Genomic DNA, 18,470 nt, shown 5'->3' with positions numbered 1-18,470 from the left:
CTCGGGTTTCCATCATTAAACGTCCTCGTATCTCAGGATTTCTGTCGACGGTATAGGAAGGACAGGGAGAGAAGAGGGGGCGAGTGTGAGCGTAAGACATGAGCAAATCTGATTATGAGTGCTGATTCAGTTAGATTTCATTCCAGCTCCATCCTTTCGATCACCTCTTACCTGTTCTCAGGATTTCCCTCAGGGCCATTCGCCCACAAAGTTTGCTTCCTTGTTACAAAAGTAATTCATGCTTGTTGAATAGGATGCAAGAAATTGTTATTTAAGAACTAATCCTAACCCAACCGCCACCCCTCGCTCCCGGCCAGCATGGTCTTTCTGCCTCCCAGAGTTAACCTGCATTTGCAAACCACAAACTTACAGATATGTATTATCAATATATACTTGTGCACATGGATTCTATTTTTTGGACAAAACAAACCCTACTTATTCTCTAGTCAATTTTAGTAATTTATATTTGCCCAGGAAAATTGTCCAGCTCGTTTGCATTTTAAAATTTATTGACAGAAAGTTATCGATTTATATTTTTCATCTTCTCTGGGACTGTTTTTATACCCGTTCTTCATTCCAAATATTATTTATAGATGCTTTCTCCCTCTCCCTTCCCCATTTCTTAAAAACCAGGCTTGCTGGACGATTATCAATTTTATTGGTCTTTTAAAAGTGTAAATATTGTTCTGCAATTTGCTTTTATCACTTAGTAGTATGTTATGGGAATGTTTCCACCCAGTGCCTATTATTTGTAAGGACTAAATGCTTTTTTTCCCTAGTAGGTTTGACCTATTAAGTTAACTTGGCTACTTTGGTATACATTTAAGTTGCTTTCAATTGTTTACTATTATCAACAGGTTGTAATTAACATCAAGCATATATCTTTGCAGTTCTGCTCAAGTATTCTCCATGAAACATTTCTAGAAGTGAAATATAGGTGCATCTTAAGTATTGGTGCTTTCCAACTGGCTTCACAGAGTTACACTTCTTCTCTTCTCCTGCATCTTCATCAACACTGGGGAGTCACAATCTCATAAAATGCTGCCAATTATATTGGTGGAGAATGTACATGATTTTTATTTGCATTTTCCTGATTACTAGTTCTATTATAATATTTATTGATCATTTTTGTTTTTTCCTCTTTGAATTGTTTGTTCAATTTTTTTGTCCTTATCTATTTATTTAGATTTTCCCTCTTTTTCTCATTAATTTATAGGCTTCTCATTGTATATGAGACATATTAGGTTTTTTGCTGCTTATGTTTCCATTTTTTTTTAATCAGTTAGAAAAAGTTTCAGCTGCCCTCCACCATAACTTTTTTCCCCTGGAGAGAAAAAAAGGGGCTTATACAGAATAGACATTAATTCTTTCTCATGTGTGTTGTTGTTGTTTTTTTAAGTCAGTATATAGATAGCCCAGATTGGCAAGGCAGCACCTTAAATTTTTTTGATCATTCAGCCTCCTTGCTGCTTATGCATCCCTGTGCTTTGGGTATCATCCTCATGGTCCAAAGTGGAGGCTGGAGCTCCAACAACTATATCAAAATTCCAGACTAGAGGTTGGAGGATGGGATGAAAAGGAGGCAAAAAGCAGATGGAACTATCTTTTAAGGAGGTTTCCGAGAAACAACCAGGCAGCACAACATTGACCAGACCTAATGATGTGACCCATACTGAGATATGGGAGACTGGGGAAAAAACTTAATTCCCTGAAGACTTTAGTCCAGATAAATAACAAAGATTTTATTACTAAGCAAGAAGTCTTAACATTGTTTCTGTTGTCTTTTCCTATAGAGTAGTTTCAAGGTTTTATGTAATCTGTAAAGCTTATCTTCCATGGCTTCTGGATCTCCTATCTTGCTTAGCTCCCTCAGAATCACAAGAATAGCTTCCTAAATGTTCTCCTAGTAATTTATGCCTTTTTTTTTTTCTGAGTTACTAGGGAATGAACCCAAGATCTCATACATGGGAAGCAGGTGCTCAACCACTGAGCTACATCTTCTCCCCAGTTTTGTATTTTTATGTTTAGATTATAAACTCATCTGGAAAGTATTTGTGTATAGGGTGAGGTAAGGATCTGATGAAGGTGAAGAGCCTGTTACCTCACCACCAATTCTGAATAGTTTATTTGTTTTCCCAAACAAATTCTATTTGACCAATGTCTGTTATTTTTTAGAAATACACTGCTAAAGATGGAGTTCAGTGCCATGTCAGTTGACCCTACTTTGGAGTTAGTGTTTCTATGTGATGGAGCTGGACTCAGATGTGATCTTTGTCCACAAGCCTCTCCTGTTACTTTTACCAGAACTGTAGTTGGTACTGGGGTTTAATGTATACCCAGGGGACCTGAATCTCTGGACTGACCATGTGATAGCCAGGCCCTGGGCCTCAACAGACTTGCAGCTCCTACATGCTGGTTTATTGGACTTACCCCACTCAGCTAACGTGGAGGTGAAGAAGGTCAACCACCACACCAGGAGCCAAGAGTGCCTACAACTGAAAGCAGGAGAATTGCATCCAGCATCCATGTGGAATCTAAGCCCCCTCTTGATATAGATGTGAGTGGACACGGCCATTCTAGGGTCCACAGGATGGAAGAATAGAGAATGGATTAGAGTGGACTTACTGATATTCTATTCATGAACTATTGTGATTAGTAATCGAAGAAAATGTGGCATTGGTGTGGAGAAAGTGGCCATGGTGGCTGCTGGGGGTAGGGAGTGGGAGGAAGAGATGTGATGTGGGGGCATTTTTGGGGATTGGAGTTGTCCTGGGCGGTGCTGCAGGGACAGATACCGGACATTGTATGTCCCCCCATGGCCCACTGGGTGGACTGTGGGAGAGGGTGGGCTATGGTGTGGACCATTGACCATGAGGTGCAGTGGTGCTCAGAGATGTATTCACCAAATGCAATGAATGTCTCATGATGATGGAGGAGGTTGTTGTTATGAGGGGAGGTGTGGGGTGAGGAGGGTGGGGGGTATGTGGGGACCTCATATTTTCTTAATGTAACATTAAAAAAATAAATAAAGAGAAAAAAACTTAAAAAAAAAACAAATACACTGCTGGATTGGAATGTTTTGTTTTAGTTTTTGCATCTATGTTAATAAATAAAATTATTTTCTTTCTAGGAGAATGTGGAGTTCTTATTCAGTTTTCATACAAGTTTATGCTAAATTTATGGAATGATTCATAAAACATTCTGGCTTTTCCTACACTCTGGAATATTTAAGCTATCAAGAGAACTATCTGTTCATTGACATTTTAACAGAATGAGCCCATAATACCATCGTGGCCTGATAGCTTCTAAAAGGCTAGATCCTTGATTATCTTTTCAGATTTACTGATGACTATCGGAGTAATTGTTTGACTTTTCATGAGTTTTCAGTAATTTATATTTGCCTAAGGAAAAAGAAGTTCATCTTATTTACATTTTCAAATTTCTTGGTATATAAAGTTACAAATTGTGCGCCCTTATTTTTCATCTCCTCTGAGTCTCTTCTTATACACCCTATTCATTCCTAATGTTGTGTTTTGTCCCCTCCCCCAACTTTTACCAGACTTATTGAAGATTTATCCATTTAATTGGCTCATTCAGAAAACCAGTCCTTGGCTTTGTCTCCCAATCCCCACTTGGCTTAAGTAGTAGGGAGAGACAGGTTGGATCTTATATTTCATCAATATCTGTTTATAACTTATTTCCCTCTTTCCACATAGAAAATCATTTGTAATTTTATCTTTGCTCTCTCTTTTTCTCCCAAGTTATTTAAAAGATAGCTTTTTAATTTCAAAAATAATTTTACTACTATTTTGTTTTTTTAATATCTAATGTTATTGAGCTGTGGTCAAATTATATGCTCTACATAATTTTCATTTTTGTGGCCTACTTATATGGCCAATTAAAAATACTCAGTGAGCAATTTTCCTCATAGTCAATGTTCATTCTATGTTTTTAGATACAAACAAACACAAAGTTAGTTGAACAATACTACCCTTGATACCTTTTTGTCCAGTAAGGAAGCAGAGTATATTGGTTAAAAGCACAGACTTTGGAGTCTGGTTGCCTGGATTTCAATCTCAGCACCACCACTTACCAGCCATAGGACTTCTGGTGAATCATGAAATCTTTCTGTGTCTCCGTTGGAATGTCTTAGTAAAAGGATATTGGAAAGGAATTATAGAATTTAGGCTTTATTTGGGAGATTTAGGGGAAGGTTTAAGGAAATAGGAGGTCACTCTGGATGGGATGCTGTCAGAAAGTACAAATAATTCTATGACTGGGTAGCTTAATAAATCTTATCTGTAGGGACGACAGACTAGGGTAAGGCTAAAGCTATAATTGATGAAGAAATAACAGTTACTCATACTAGCCACAAGAGGAGGTTGTTTGTTACTACTTGATTTAGACAATATTCGTGTATGTTTAGACATAACTATGGCACGATCTTTTTTTTTTTATAAGGGTATTTATTTGGGGCAGGAGCTTTCAGATACCAGGCAATAAAGCATAAGTTACTTCCCTCACCAAAATCTATTTTCAAGTGTTGGAGCAAGATGGCTCCTGACGTCTGTGCAGGTTCAGGCTTCCTGGGGTTTGCTTCTCATTCTTCTGTGAGCATACTTCCCGGGGCTCCAGGTTAAGGCATCAAATTCCAACTTTAAAACTCCAACTTCAAAAACCCTCAACTCAGGTGGCGGACTTGGTCCAGTGGTTAGGGTGTCCGTCTACCACATGGGAGGTTCGCGGTTCAAACCCCGGGCCTCCTTGACCCGTGTGGAGCTGGCTTATGTGCAGTGCTGATGCACGCAAGGAGTGTCCCCCACATAGGGGAGCCCCACGCACAAGGAGTGCGCCCTGTAAGGAGAGCTGCCCAGTGCGAAAGAAAGTGCAGCCTACCCAGGAATGGTGCCGCACACACAGAGAGCTGACACAACAAGATGACGCAGCAAAAAGAAACACAAATTCCCATGCCGCTGACAACAACAGAGGCAGACAAAGAAGACGCAGCAAATAGACACAGAGAACAGACAACCCGGGTGGGGGGGAGGAGAAGAGGACAGAAATAAATAAATCTTTAAAAACAACAAAAACCCTCAACTCTGTCCATTGCCATCCCTTGAGTCCCCTTGGTGGGTGGGACTCAGTGCCCTAATCAAACCTTATCAAAACCCTAATCATAATTTAATCATGCCCAGGTACAGACCAGATTACAAACATAAGCCAATATCTATTTTTGGAATTCATAACCATATCAAACTGCTACACTCTACCCTTTGAATTCCAAAAAGACATTACAGTATTCAAAAAAAACTTAAATCAGTAACAATGCAAGTATTAAATCATATCACAGTTAATTTAAAGAAATAAAGTTTGTCTTGGGGCAAAGTCCTGTCTGCTATAGACCTCTGAAACTTACAAAACAATTAATCTGTTTCCAATGCACAAATGGACAGATAAAGGATAAACATTTTCATCACAATAAGGAGGGGAAATATGAGTCAGGAGTCCTCTACAGTTCAGTACACCTGCAGGGCATCCTCCATTTGATTTGTCTGAGAGTCATTCTTTTTTGTCCAGGTCTGAAATTGCTTTTATTTTATTTATTTTTTATTAAATTGTCTTTTTTTAAAAAAGATAGATCACAAAAAATGTTACATTAAAAAATATAAGAGCTTCCCACCTATCCCACATCCCATGGAGTGGTCTTGTTTCAGTCTTGATCCATCATGGTAACAGAGGAGACTCGTCTGATACTGATGTTCTGGAAAACACCAGGCCAGCTCATAGGAACACCAAGGCATAGCTGCTGTCCCAAGTTAGCTCCCAGATGTCAGAGATGCTTTCTTTAATTCCCTTCTGCTATTACATGCCTGGCACTGTTTGAAGCCTTTTGCATGCATTCAAAGCTTACGAGTACGTACCATCATTATTCCCATGTTATGGATAAAAAAGCTTAGGCTCATTGTAAGAGGGGAAGTTTGGCCTCAAGCCTGTCTTCTCACCTACTACATTGCTTTGCCAGACCCACCAGAAATTCATGCTGGCTTTGCTTTTACCTTTTCTTCTCCCTGAATTTCTTTGTCCTCCCAACCATCCCCTGTCTTCCTGCCAAATTCATCTGTCCTCTAAAGCCATCCCCATTCTCCCCTGAAGATGTGGTTGCTTGTACTTTCTAGGCTTTGTGGTACTTTGTACACCTCTCTGGGACAGCACTTAGCACCTGAACAACAGTTACTCCCTCCATTTTAGACTATAAGCTCCTCTAAGGCAAGGAGCCTGTAGCCTTGTCTTGCCATGCCTCCCACCCTCTTTCCTTCTTTCTTCATGACCACCAACTAGAATAGAGCTTGGCAGGGTAAGTACTTGATGTTAAATAAATTCAACTGGACTTGAAGTTTCATAACAAAAGCAAATCAGAAAACAGAATTTGATCCCATAAGAAAATGACCTAGAAAACCCCTGATTCCTCTAATTTTCCAATATGCAAAATGTGAATTTGATCCCAAGCTCTCTTCCTGTCCCCACTCCTAACACATGTGGTTGGATCAGAAGAGAGTCACATCAAATGGAATTCTGATACCGCAAAGAAAATTGGAAAGGGATCCTTGATTGCCACGTTCCCTATGTACTATGTACTCTGTCTTAAGTTATTGAAAGTAAAGTATTTGTTTCCCACTCCTGAGCAGTTTCTCTGCACAGAGTATATTTTCAGTCAGTCATTGTCCTTAGAAAAGGGAAAGTCAGGTTCAGAGGTAAACACTACAGAAAGCCAGAGCTATGAACTAGGGACCTTAGCAGTCATCAGATTCATTTTTTCCTTATACACATTGAGAGACTACACTCCAGGCAGAATAGATGTTTTCCCAAGATGGCATAGCACACCAATATCAGAGTTACCTGGTCTCCTGAGATCAATGTTGTATTCCAGACTCATATGTTTTAAATAAGTTTTGTTAAGTCTCTATTACAAAAGCATTAGGTTTATCCTTTTAAAATACAGATAGGAGATATACTTACTACTAGTCCTTTTATTTCTGCCTTACACTTTTAAAAATGTTTTTTAAAAACTTTCTTTCAAATGTTTTTAATGCATATTTAAATCACTTGGGCTGCTTTTTTGCTGCAAGTAGTATAAACTCATGTTAAACAAAGAGAGACTTCTTTTCTTACATAACAAAAATCTGAAAGTAGGTGGTTGCTCAGAGGCTCAGAGCTTTCAAGCCAGAAGTGATATGCTTGGACTTTTCCCTAAATTTGCTATAAGACTTCTGACAGCTCCAAGTATAGTATCCACATTCCAGACAGGAGAGGGAAGGGATGGAGACAGTCACAGCTGTCCATTTCATCACAAAAGCAAAGCTTTCCCAGACATACATGCCTCAGAAGACTTCTCCTTTAATTTTCTGATTAGAAATGGGTCATATGCAAGAGGTGTTGGGAAAATGGAAAGCAAAATTGTTATGTCTGGCGTAAACCAACACATGGTTCCTTTCCTGGGCCTAGTCTAAGCCAATTAGACCCAAACACAATCAAGTTCTGTTCCCAAGAAAGTAAGTAGGGAAAAGATAATGTGACCTTTGCAGTGCTTGGTTACTAAAATCTTAGAAAATTAAGATAAGAAAAAGAGACTATATATACTATTCATAATACATACTATATAATCACACAAATAAAATTTTAAGAGTATTGCATTAACCATATATCACCCCTTTCCTCCCTTAAAAAGAAGTCAGCTAACAGGGGTGAGGATGGTCAACCACCACACCAGGGAACTGAGAGAGTCTACAGCTGCAAGTAGAAGAATCCCATCCATCAGCCATGGGACGATGGGCTCTAAGCCCCCTCTCAATGTATTTATTCATTTATTTGTTTATTTGTGTTCCATTTATTTTATTTTTATTATTGTCTTTTTTAAAAAGATAACTAGATCACACAAAATGTTACAATAAAAACATAAGAAGTTACCATATACCCCACTTCCCACCCCACCCCTGTACCTCCCACATCTACATCCCCTTTCATCAGTGAGGCACATTCATTGCATTTGGTGAACACACCCTGGAGCACTGCCATACTGCATGGACCATAGCTTACATTGTAGTTCACATTTTCCCCCAGTCCTGCACCTGTCACTACAATATCATTCAGGACAACTCCAAATCCCAAAAATGCCCCATATCACACCTCTTCCTCCCTCTCCCTTCCCTCAGCAATTCCCGCGGTCACCATCTCCACATCAATGATACAATTACTTTCATTGCTAGAGTCACATCAGTTTTATAGTAGAATACCAGCAAGTCCACTCCAATCCATATTATATTCCTCCATCTGGTGGGACCTGGGATGGCAATGTCCACTCCACCTCTATTGAGAGGGGGCTTAAATCCCACATGGCTTATGGATGTGATTCTCCTCCTTGCAGTTGTAGGCACTCTTGGCTCCCAGGTGTGGTGGTTGACCATTCTCACCCTGTTAGCTGACCTGGGCAAGTCCAATGAACTGGAGAGTAGGTTCTGCAACTCAGCTGAGGCTCAGGGCCCAGCTGGCACATGGCCAGTCCAGAGATTCAAGTTTCCTGAGCATACACACACCCCAGCACCAATCACAGTTTCAGTAAAAGTGATAGAAGAGGCATGTGTAGAGAAGTCACATCTGAGTCCAACTCCATCACATCCAGGAGCATAAATTCCAAAGTAGGACCCACTGGCAAAGCACTGAACTCCAGAGCCATCTGTCATGGCCGTAGAACCTGTGTGTCTCCATAGCCCTCAAGAGCACCAATACCTGGGATTGTATCTACTTTGGCTGTCTCTGGGATTATCTTTTTGTATATGTTTACAGTTTCTTCAGTATGCTCTCCAAGTGTTTTCTGAATATCCTTAATCTCTTCCTTTACTTCATTGAGTTGGTCCATGATATTTGATTGGAGAGCTTTGATTAATTGTTCAATGTTTCACTCCTCTTCCTGGTTTTTAATTTGTTCATTAGACTGTGCCATGTCTTCCTGATTATTGGTTTGGTTTGTACTTTTTGTTGCTGTCTAGTCATCATTTTACCTTGGTGGGTTCATTCAGTTGATTAGCTTCCCCCTCTAGTCTTGGGGGTTTTTTGGCGCTGTTTTTTTTGTGTTTGTTAATTTTTCTCTTCGACACTTCGTTCTTCTAATTCTGTTGCCTTGTTGTTGTCTAAGTTCCCTTGAAGGAAAAATATTAGGGCCAGGGAAACCAAAAGAGGTAAGAAAAGAAAAAGTATAATAGTAGTAGTGGAAGTAAATGTTATCAGAAGAACCATATAGGACCTAGGAGAATAAATATTAAACTCATGTAAGTAGTATATAGTTATAGGAATGAGAAAATGAAATATCTACAATGAAATGGGAAACTGAATATGGAGAAGAATATAGTAGAATTAAAAGGCTAGCATGATCAGAAGAGAGGGAAAGAGAAAAGAAAGGACAATAAGATAAAGAGTTAATAAAAGATAGAAAACAGAATAGAAGTATTGGAAAGAAAAAGCCAGAAAATTGGGGGCTAAACAAAGAAAGGGAATGTAAGAGCAACAACTGAAGGTGGAATGTAGAAAGATGTACGGAAGGAAAAAAGATAGCTTTGGTAGCCAAAATAGTTCACACAGAAAAGAGGAGTTTGAGGATAAGGAAAAATAGCAAACAGTAAACAAGCTGGTAGCACCTAATTGAAAAAAAAGGAAAAGAAAGAAAGAAAAATAAAGCATGGGGGGGGGGATAAATAGGTAGGAAAGACAAGATAACAAGAAAAATAAAATACAAGCCCTCAAGCAAAGAGTCAACCAAACAATTAAAAAACCAGTCTTCCCTATCTTAAGCTCTTATTTAGGGGAAAATAAGAGACCCAAGGGAAGGTGATTCAAGGATATTATCCACGTTTTCCCTGTCTCAAAGTATCAGCTAATATACCAGTGGGTCAGATTAGGAATCTGCCTTTTCCCCTTTCTCCCTTTCTCACTTCCCTCTCTCCCAGGGCAGAAGGAAGCCCATATGAGAACTTCCCTCCAAAATTCAAATGGGGCCCTGGTGAACCAAATCACCATGGAAAATAATGACTCTCAGTCTCTTTGAGAGAGAGCACATAGGCCTTGTCGGGAACCCTAAATATGCTCTTGGAAGCCTACCAAGCACTTTCTACTGCCTCTGCCCTTAGGTGTGTTGCACAGGATTAGTTAATTGCCCGGCTCCACCTTCTCAGACATAACCCACAGAGGTCAGGTAAATCAGGCTGTCTCCAAGATTCACCTCTCCCCTCTTCCTGGTTTCTTCTCAAGCCAACTGGTATGCTCCTCAAAGCTCAAAAAGGGGGGTTCAGACAATTGAACCTGCACTCGTAGGACCCCTCTCCACCCTTCACCAGAACCCTCCCACTCTCAGTTTTTGACCATGGAGGTTCTGGGAAAGCCACAGCTTCTTGCCCTGGGGAATGGGCAGAAACTGGTGGTTTTACCTTGAGCTATCACTCTTGTCTTGCTCTCTCCAGGTCCGTGTCCTGCAGCCTCCGGCTTTGTGGATTCCCAAAAGAGCTCACTCAAGGAGAATTTTGTTCCCACTCAGCCGTTTTCTTGTAGGAGCAATGATATAGGTGCTCTTACTCTGACGCCATCTTCAGTGTTCCATTATCCCCCTCTCGAATTAGAGGTAGAGTGGACATCACCAACCCAGGGTCCTCGGGATGGAGGAATAAGATATGGGTTAGAGTGGACTTACTGGTATTCTACTATAGAATCATTGTGACTCTAGCAATGGAAGAAATGACATCACTGATGTGGAGACAATGACCATGGGAGTTGCTGAATGCAGGCAGGTGGAAAATGGGTATGATATTGGGGCTTTTTCGGGAGTTGGCGTTGTCCTCAATGATAATGCAGGGTCAGATGTAGGACATTATATATCCTGCTATATCCTACTGAATGGAATGTGAGAATGTGTAAACTACAACGTAAAATATAATCCTTGCTGTGTAGCAATGCTCCAAAATGTACTCATCAGATGCAATGACAGTACCACATTAATAAAAGAAGATGTCAGTGTGGGAAGAGATACCCAGGATTGAACCCAGGACCTCATACATGGCAGGCACTCAACTTCTGAGTTACATCTGCTCCCCAAGAGGTCTTTTTTCTTAATAAGAAAAGACTAAGGGCCTATCTATATTATTACATTATTGTATATTTTATTGTTTTTCTTTCAAAGATAGATTAGTTATATTTACAATTTCAAAGTCCATTATAGCATTTTTCTGTTTTAAATCACTACTTCTTTTTGTTTTTAGGAGGTACAGGAGATTGAACCAGGAACCTCAAACATGGGAAACAGGCACTCAACCACTGAGCTATACCCACTCCCTAATTGACTAGTTTTATCTTTATTTCTATGGATACCTTCCTCCTGTTTTATAAACATATAAAAATTGTTTATAAATAATGTAACATAATACTTACTGTACTTTTAACAATAGGTAATGAGTATCTTTTCCTGTAAATGAATACAGTATACACAATAGCTCCCAATGGCTGAGGAATAGTCCATTGCATAAGTATATTACAATTTAGCAATCAGCAAGAGATGTACATTTAGGATAGGATGTTTTGAATTCTTCAATTATAAACACTAACTATATATTAGTATATTTTCCCACCTATTCTCAGAGAAAATAACTACTAAAGAAATTGCTGAGTATTCCAGGCTTCTTTTGCCATTCTTATGCTTTGATGTTTTATAATTAGATTTTTATTCCTTCTTGTATTTATTTTGTGCAATCACCTAGATGTGGACTGAAATTGTGTTCCAAATGACAAACTAATTACCTGCTAAAAATTTTTGAAAGTGTCCATATTTTCCCCAATGTTTTTGTATATTAACTTTATCATATACTATATTGCCACATAAATTTGAATTTATTTGTGAACTTCCCATTCTATTCCATTGATTTTTCTTTTTCTCTACTTGTGTCACATGATTTTGAATATTATGAATTTTTAAGACAGTTTCATATCTAGTAGGACAGCTTTCTCTTTAAACTATACTTCCTAGATTTTACCATGTATTTGGCTCTTTCAGAATTATATTGTAAGTCTGTAAAAAAACACATCACATTAGGATTTTGATTAGGAGTATGTTGAAATTTTGGTTGGATATAATCTCAACTCACCTTTAATAAAACCATCTTGCTTACTATCATGTTATCTTTTTTCGTACTGGACCTGCATATTTCTTTTCTATTTATTTGTTTATTTTTTTATTAAATTGTCTTTTTTTTAAAAAAAAGATACATAGATTGTAAAAAATGTTACATTAAAAAACATAAGAGGCTCCCACATACTCCACACCCCACACCTCCACTCCTTCCATATCAACAACCTCCCTCATCATTGTGGCACATTCATTGCATTTGGTGAATACATTTTGGAGCACTGCTGAACTGTATGGATTATAGTTTACATTGTAGTTTACACTCTCCCCCAGTACATTCAGTGGGTTATGGTAGGTAGGATATATAGAGTCCAGCATTTGTCCCTGCAATATCATTTAGGACAACTCCAAGTCTCAAAAATACCCATACATCTCATCTCTACTTCCTTCTCCATGCCCTCAGCAACTACCTTGGCCTCTTTCTCCAGATCAATGCTACAGTTTCTTCCATTATTAGTCACAATAGTCCTATAGTAGAATACCAGTAAGTTCACTCTAATCCATATTTTATTCCTCCAACCAGTGGACCCTGGGTTGGTGATGTCCTCTCCACTTCTATATTGAGAGGGGGTTTAGATCCATGGTTGATGAATGTGATTCTCCTGCTTGGAGTTGGAGTCACTCTTGGTTCCCTGGTGTGGTGGTTGACCATCTTCGCCTCCCTGTTAGCCAACTTTTGCATGTCCAACAAACTGGAGAGTAGGAGCTGCAACTCTGCTGAGGCTCAGGGTCCAGCTGGCACATGACCAGTCCAGAGATTGAAGTCTCCTGGGTATACACCAACCCCAGCACCAACCACAGTAGTTAAAGTGATAAAAGGGGCATGTGTAGAAATTTCACACCTGAGTTCAACTCCATCACACTCAGGAACACAAACTCCCAGGTAGGGCCCACTGACAAGGCACTGAACTCCAGAGCCAACTGCCATGACTGTAGAACCTGTGTGTCTCTGTAGCTCCCAGGAGAACCAGCACCTGGGATTGTATCCACTCTGGCTGTCTCTGGGATCCTGCTGAGGCCTGCGTAAGCTTAACCCCTTTGATAACCTCTGGACTCTGTTTTGAAGACTCTTAGTCATATAAACTCATTTATCTTCACCATTTCCCTCAAGAAACAAAACACCATTTACAATAGTAAATTTAAAAACCAAATACCTAGGAATAAATTTAACTAAAGATGTAAAAGACTTATACCAGAAAACTACACAACGCTCTTCAAGGAAATCAAAGAAGCCCACCTCTTGTTAAATTTATTCTTTGATATTTAAGTTTTCTCTCTATTACATTTTCTAACTTGACAAAATCCAGATACAAGAAATAGATTTACTTTTGATTTGCCAACTTACCTTATGTTTCCTTACTGTTTCAATAGACTCCATTAGTAATTTAGGTATACATGCTCATAACATGCAAATAATTATATTTTTTCCTTTCTTTACAATATGTATATATCCATGAATATGAACATATTTATATTAATATTTTTTATCTAATAGCATTAGCTAACATTTCAGAACCTACATTAAATCTAAAAGGTGAGGAAAGTGGACTTGGCCCAATGGATAGGGGGTCCGCCTACCACATGGGAGGTCTGCAGTTCAAACCCTGGGCCTCCTTGCCCTGTGTGGAACTGGCCCATGCGCAGTGCTGATGCGCGAAAGGAGTGCCGTGCCACGCAAGGGTGTCCCCCGTGTAGGGGAGCCCCACGGGCAAGGAGTATGCCCTGTAAGGAGAGCTGCCCAGTGTGAAAGAAAGTGCAGCCTGCTCAAGAATGGTGCCGCACACATGGAGAACTGACACAAGATGACGCAACAAAAACACAGATTCCAAGTGCCGCTGATAAGGATAGAAGGGGTCACAGAAGAACACGCAATGAATGGACACAGAGAGCTCACCTCTGGGGGGAGGAAGGGGAGAGAAATTTTTGTTTTAACTTATAAAAAATAAAAAATAAAAGGTGATAGTGGCAACCCATTCTCCATTTCTGACTTAATATTGAGAAAATGGTGAGTAAGACAGATGTTTTGATACTTCCACCTTGAACTGGAAGATGCTCCTGGAATTTATTTGTGATGATTATGATCCTTTAAGGATACTCTGTAAGAATAATAAGTTATGTACATGGCTTTACTGATGAAGCCAGATGACCTAAAAACAGGTATGAGTCATATGGGGACCTAGAACCTGATACCACAAATTATCTTTCAATGTCCTAAAGTAAAAAGTTATATTTTATTAAATATTGTCTTCCTTTCTAATGATCACCGCACCTATCAACAACCTTCTAATTTTTGAAAATAAATGTGAGCTTCAGTGAAAAATCTGATGCATTGAAGAATTATTGACTACAGGTTGGTGTAGAACCTGTCTTTGACCTTAAGCTTTCTGAGCTCAACCCTCTATAAACATTAGTTTGTAGATGACTTTTCCCCATGATTCCTACAACCTATTGGGATACAAGAAATATTTTCTGACAACTTCTAAGTTTATTTTGCTTCTTCAATTCTATGCTATAAGCATGGATGCTTTTAGCAAGATTGGTTGGATTCCCCATTCTGGTTCATTCAGTCAGTAATGGGAATAAGTCACCAAAGGAATACTACATCATGGCACATGGCTTTCTAAGAACTGAGCTTTCTGGGAACCCTCAAAACTTTGGACACAAGCCTATATGAAGCAGTAATGGTAAGTAAGATGGTACCCAGTGAGGACTTACAGATGTATATCTCAAGCATTACTAGATGTTGTAAACAGAGAGTATGGATTTGTCAATAGGCAAGCTGCTTTGTCTGTTTTGGACAAGGTAGGTTAGAGTGGCCAGAATCTGGAATTTCTTTTTATCTGTACATCTCCCAAACTAACTTGTTGGGAGCAAGGACTGTGTCTTTTACTTATTCTAAATAATAGATAGAACTCCCCAAAGGCCTGGCACCATGAAGTTACTCAGAGAGTGTTTGTTGATGGACATATGAATGCCTCAGATGCCACTGTTCAGATGAAAGATGAAGGTTATAGCATCAGAGACCTCTAGGCCCAATATGAGACCATCTTCAAGAACAGTGGAAAGGAAGTTTGTAAGATTCCTTACCAGAAGGATAATTATCGAAAGGTGGCTCTCAGTCTTCTTGCCTTTGATTTCTACAACAAATTAGACAATGTTTTGTGACCAAATTCAATAGCAGTTTCCTCTGGAGAGACCCTTTTTATTTGAGCCTCAAAGATACCAGAGTCCAGTACTTTCTCCTCCCTTTGGCTGCTCATCACAAAGGCTCTGGCATCAATCCTTGAGAAACTGGTGTCAAGTTGGGAGCCGACTCCCATGCTCAGAGATTTTTGCCTCTCAAAACTTTGTCTCTAATTGTGAGTTCAAAGTTATTGTCACCTGGGAAGCAATTTTGGAAGACATTCAGAAAACTGGGGTCCTCACATATAGTGCTATGCTGGTAAATGTTTTCTGGCAGGAAAGATGTGTGTGTGTGTGTGTGAGAGTGTATGTATGCATATATATACACATTTTATAAATGTTTATTCTAAACTTTACTGATACGAAGGACATATAGTATACTATTTCCAAATAAGAATAAAATATACAGTACTCTTTTTCAGTTAATTGTTCCTGGTGAGGGGTGGTAGAGCAGTAAGCCAAAGCACCACAAGATCCTACTGCTTTTAAGTAAACTTTTTCTTAATTCAGCTCTCACCCTGTTACTGAAGTTCTTTAACTATTTTCTTGAGCTTTTGAAAATTATTTCCTGTCAATTCTTGCTAGTTTGTCAAAGCTTCTCTGGGGGGATGGAACCCTGAAATGTCTCATACTCTGCCATCCTTATTGGGGTGGGGCCCTGTTACCTTTTTAAAAATATACTTTATTTAATTTTAAGTTTATATAACTTAATTTTTAATAATGGCTGTGTGTTGACAAAAGGCTCACAACATTCCAGAAAATTTAACAACAGGTTCTTGTGAACAGTACTAACTGTCTCCAGCATACTGCGGTGGGACAGTCATGAAATCATAGAAAGGCTGAGCTTGAAGGGCCTTAGGGTTGCCTTGGTCCAATTCACATTTTGTATAAATGCAGAAACTGTAGCCCAGAGAGGTGATGCCAATTACCTAAGATTTCAGTTATTGACAATTTACCCACAGGTTCCCAGCAACTAGCCCAGTATGCTTTACTCTCCATCTAGCTATTCAAAGTATGACACCACCAGCAGCAATAGTACCTGAGAGCCGGTAAGAAATGCAAAAGCTCAGGCCCCACCTATCTGCAGTTTAACAAAAGCTCAGGCCCCACCTATCTGCAGTTTAACAAAAGCTCAGGCCCCACCTATCTGCAGTTTAAAAAAATCTCCCAGGTAATTCATTTATAAGTGAAAGTTTAAGCACACTGAAATACCATAGTGACTTTGAAAGCAGACTGTCCATAAGAATCATCTAGAATATTAAGTAAAAATATCCACACTTGGGTTCCACCCTCAGACTTGTTTAATTGGATGTAGAGCCAAAGCATGGACTTTTTTTTCAAACATCCCCAGGCGATTTTAATATAGAATTAGGGCTGTAGCACATCTCCATGAGACCCCAACCAACAACAGGTAAGTCACTGTGGATGCCAAAAGCTGCTAAGGCTGACACTTTCAAGAAAGCAGGGGTGAAAGTGACGATACCTGGAGACAATGGTCTGGGGTTCCTAGGAAACTGTCTCAGTCAAGCTGACTGAAAACAGAATCCCCAGGTCTGAATGCATCCATGATCTAAACACCCCATTGCTTCCCAAACAGAAGGGGTCATTAACCATGAGAACTTCTTTACATAATCCTGTCCATTTGGGAAAGCGAAAGTTATGGGAAAACCAGCAGAGGCAGGATCTGACAATATTCTTTTCATGCTAAATTTATGCTGCTTTCTCTGCTCTGGATCTTCAACTCTTCACTCTGAAGAGATTGCATTCAAGGTGTCATTGCAACATAAATTCAATAGTGTTGTGATGACTGCCTTCCTTCCCACCCTCTCCTAAAGGCTCCTACAGAAATTATTTTTTCTTTACAAATTTAAAGTAATTTATAAAAATACCCAGCAAATATCTTAGCAAAAATAAATGTCCCTACATAGCCACTCCATCCAGTATAAGTCATGATCGCCAGTGTAGAAATGCCTAAAATAGAGCCCATGCTAGCAGTTCCCTCCAAGGAGTGTCCCTGTTTAGCTAACCTAGTTAGAAGCTGTGAGCTTGTGCTTTGGGGTCCTGTGAGAGCCTTGTGTTTTTAAAATAAATTTATCTAAAAACTCTTCTCATCTCCCAAAGGAGGCTCATGATATGTAAATTTCCAGGACCTGGATGCTTTGAGCTGACACGTTGGTGGAGACTTGTGAAGACGCAGCTGTTGTTTGCAGGCACAGGGGAATACTGTGTCAGCTTATACTAGGGAGAGCGTCTCTTCCAAGTCCCTCTGCATCTTTCCTTTGGGCTGTGATTTTCTGGTTTCTGTGTCATACATGAGAAGGCCTTCCAGTCTTTTGGGTTTTTTTCTTGTTTTTAACTCCTCCATGTTTTTAAGATGCATTCATGTTTTTTGTTTTTAAATACTTGATATGGAGTTAATTTGAGGGAAGATGTAAGGTAGCAATCCAATTATTTTTTCCAAGTGGCTAACTATGTGCCCCAATACTGCTTATTGAATAATAAATACCTCTTTCCCCCTGATCAGAAATGCCACTTTAAAGTATAATAAATTCCCACATGTTTTGGGGTTTTTATTTCTGAACCTTCTGTCAATTTCCATTGCCCTAACCAGTAAAACATTTGTTCCACATCAATTTCATTGCCCTAAGTTTATATTTTGTTTCACTGTTTGTTAGGACTAATCACCCTTATAAGTTTTTTTCAGAAGTTTTCTGGCTATTCTTGCTTAAACATATAATTTTAATGGTATATTTTATTCTATTACATAGATAAGTTTTAATTTAACCCTTCCCCCTATTGTTGACCCTTAGGTTGTTTATAAATTTTCTGCTATAGTAAATAACACAGATGTTGTTCCATGTCTCTGATTATTGCTTAAGGATGGTGGTTTAAGCTGCTGGGAGCAATATATCAGAAATGGGTTTGCTTTTACAATGGGGATTTATTAAATTATAAGCTCACAATTCTAAGGCCATGAAAGTGTTCAAATCAAGGCATCATAGGAGAGGCCTTCTCCCTGAACTGCAGCTATGGGTGATCAGGAATATGGCAGTGTCTGCTTGTCTCC

Source organism: Dasypus novemcinctus, chromosome 3 (genome assembly GCF_030445035.2).
Source record: "Dasypus novemcinctus isolate mDasNov1 chromosome 3, mDasNov1.1.hap2, whole genome shotgun sequence".
Classification (NCBI taxonomy): domain Eukaryota; kingdom Metazoa; phylum Chordata; class Mammalia; order Cingulata; family Dasypodidae; genus Dasypus; species Dasypus novemcinctus.
Note: the sequence above shows the minus strand (reverse complement) of the source record.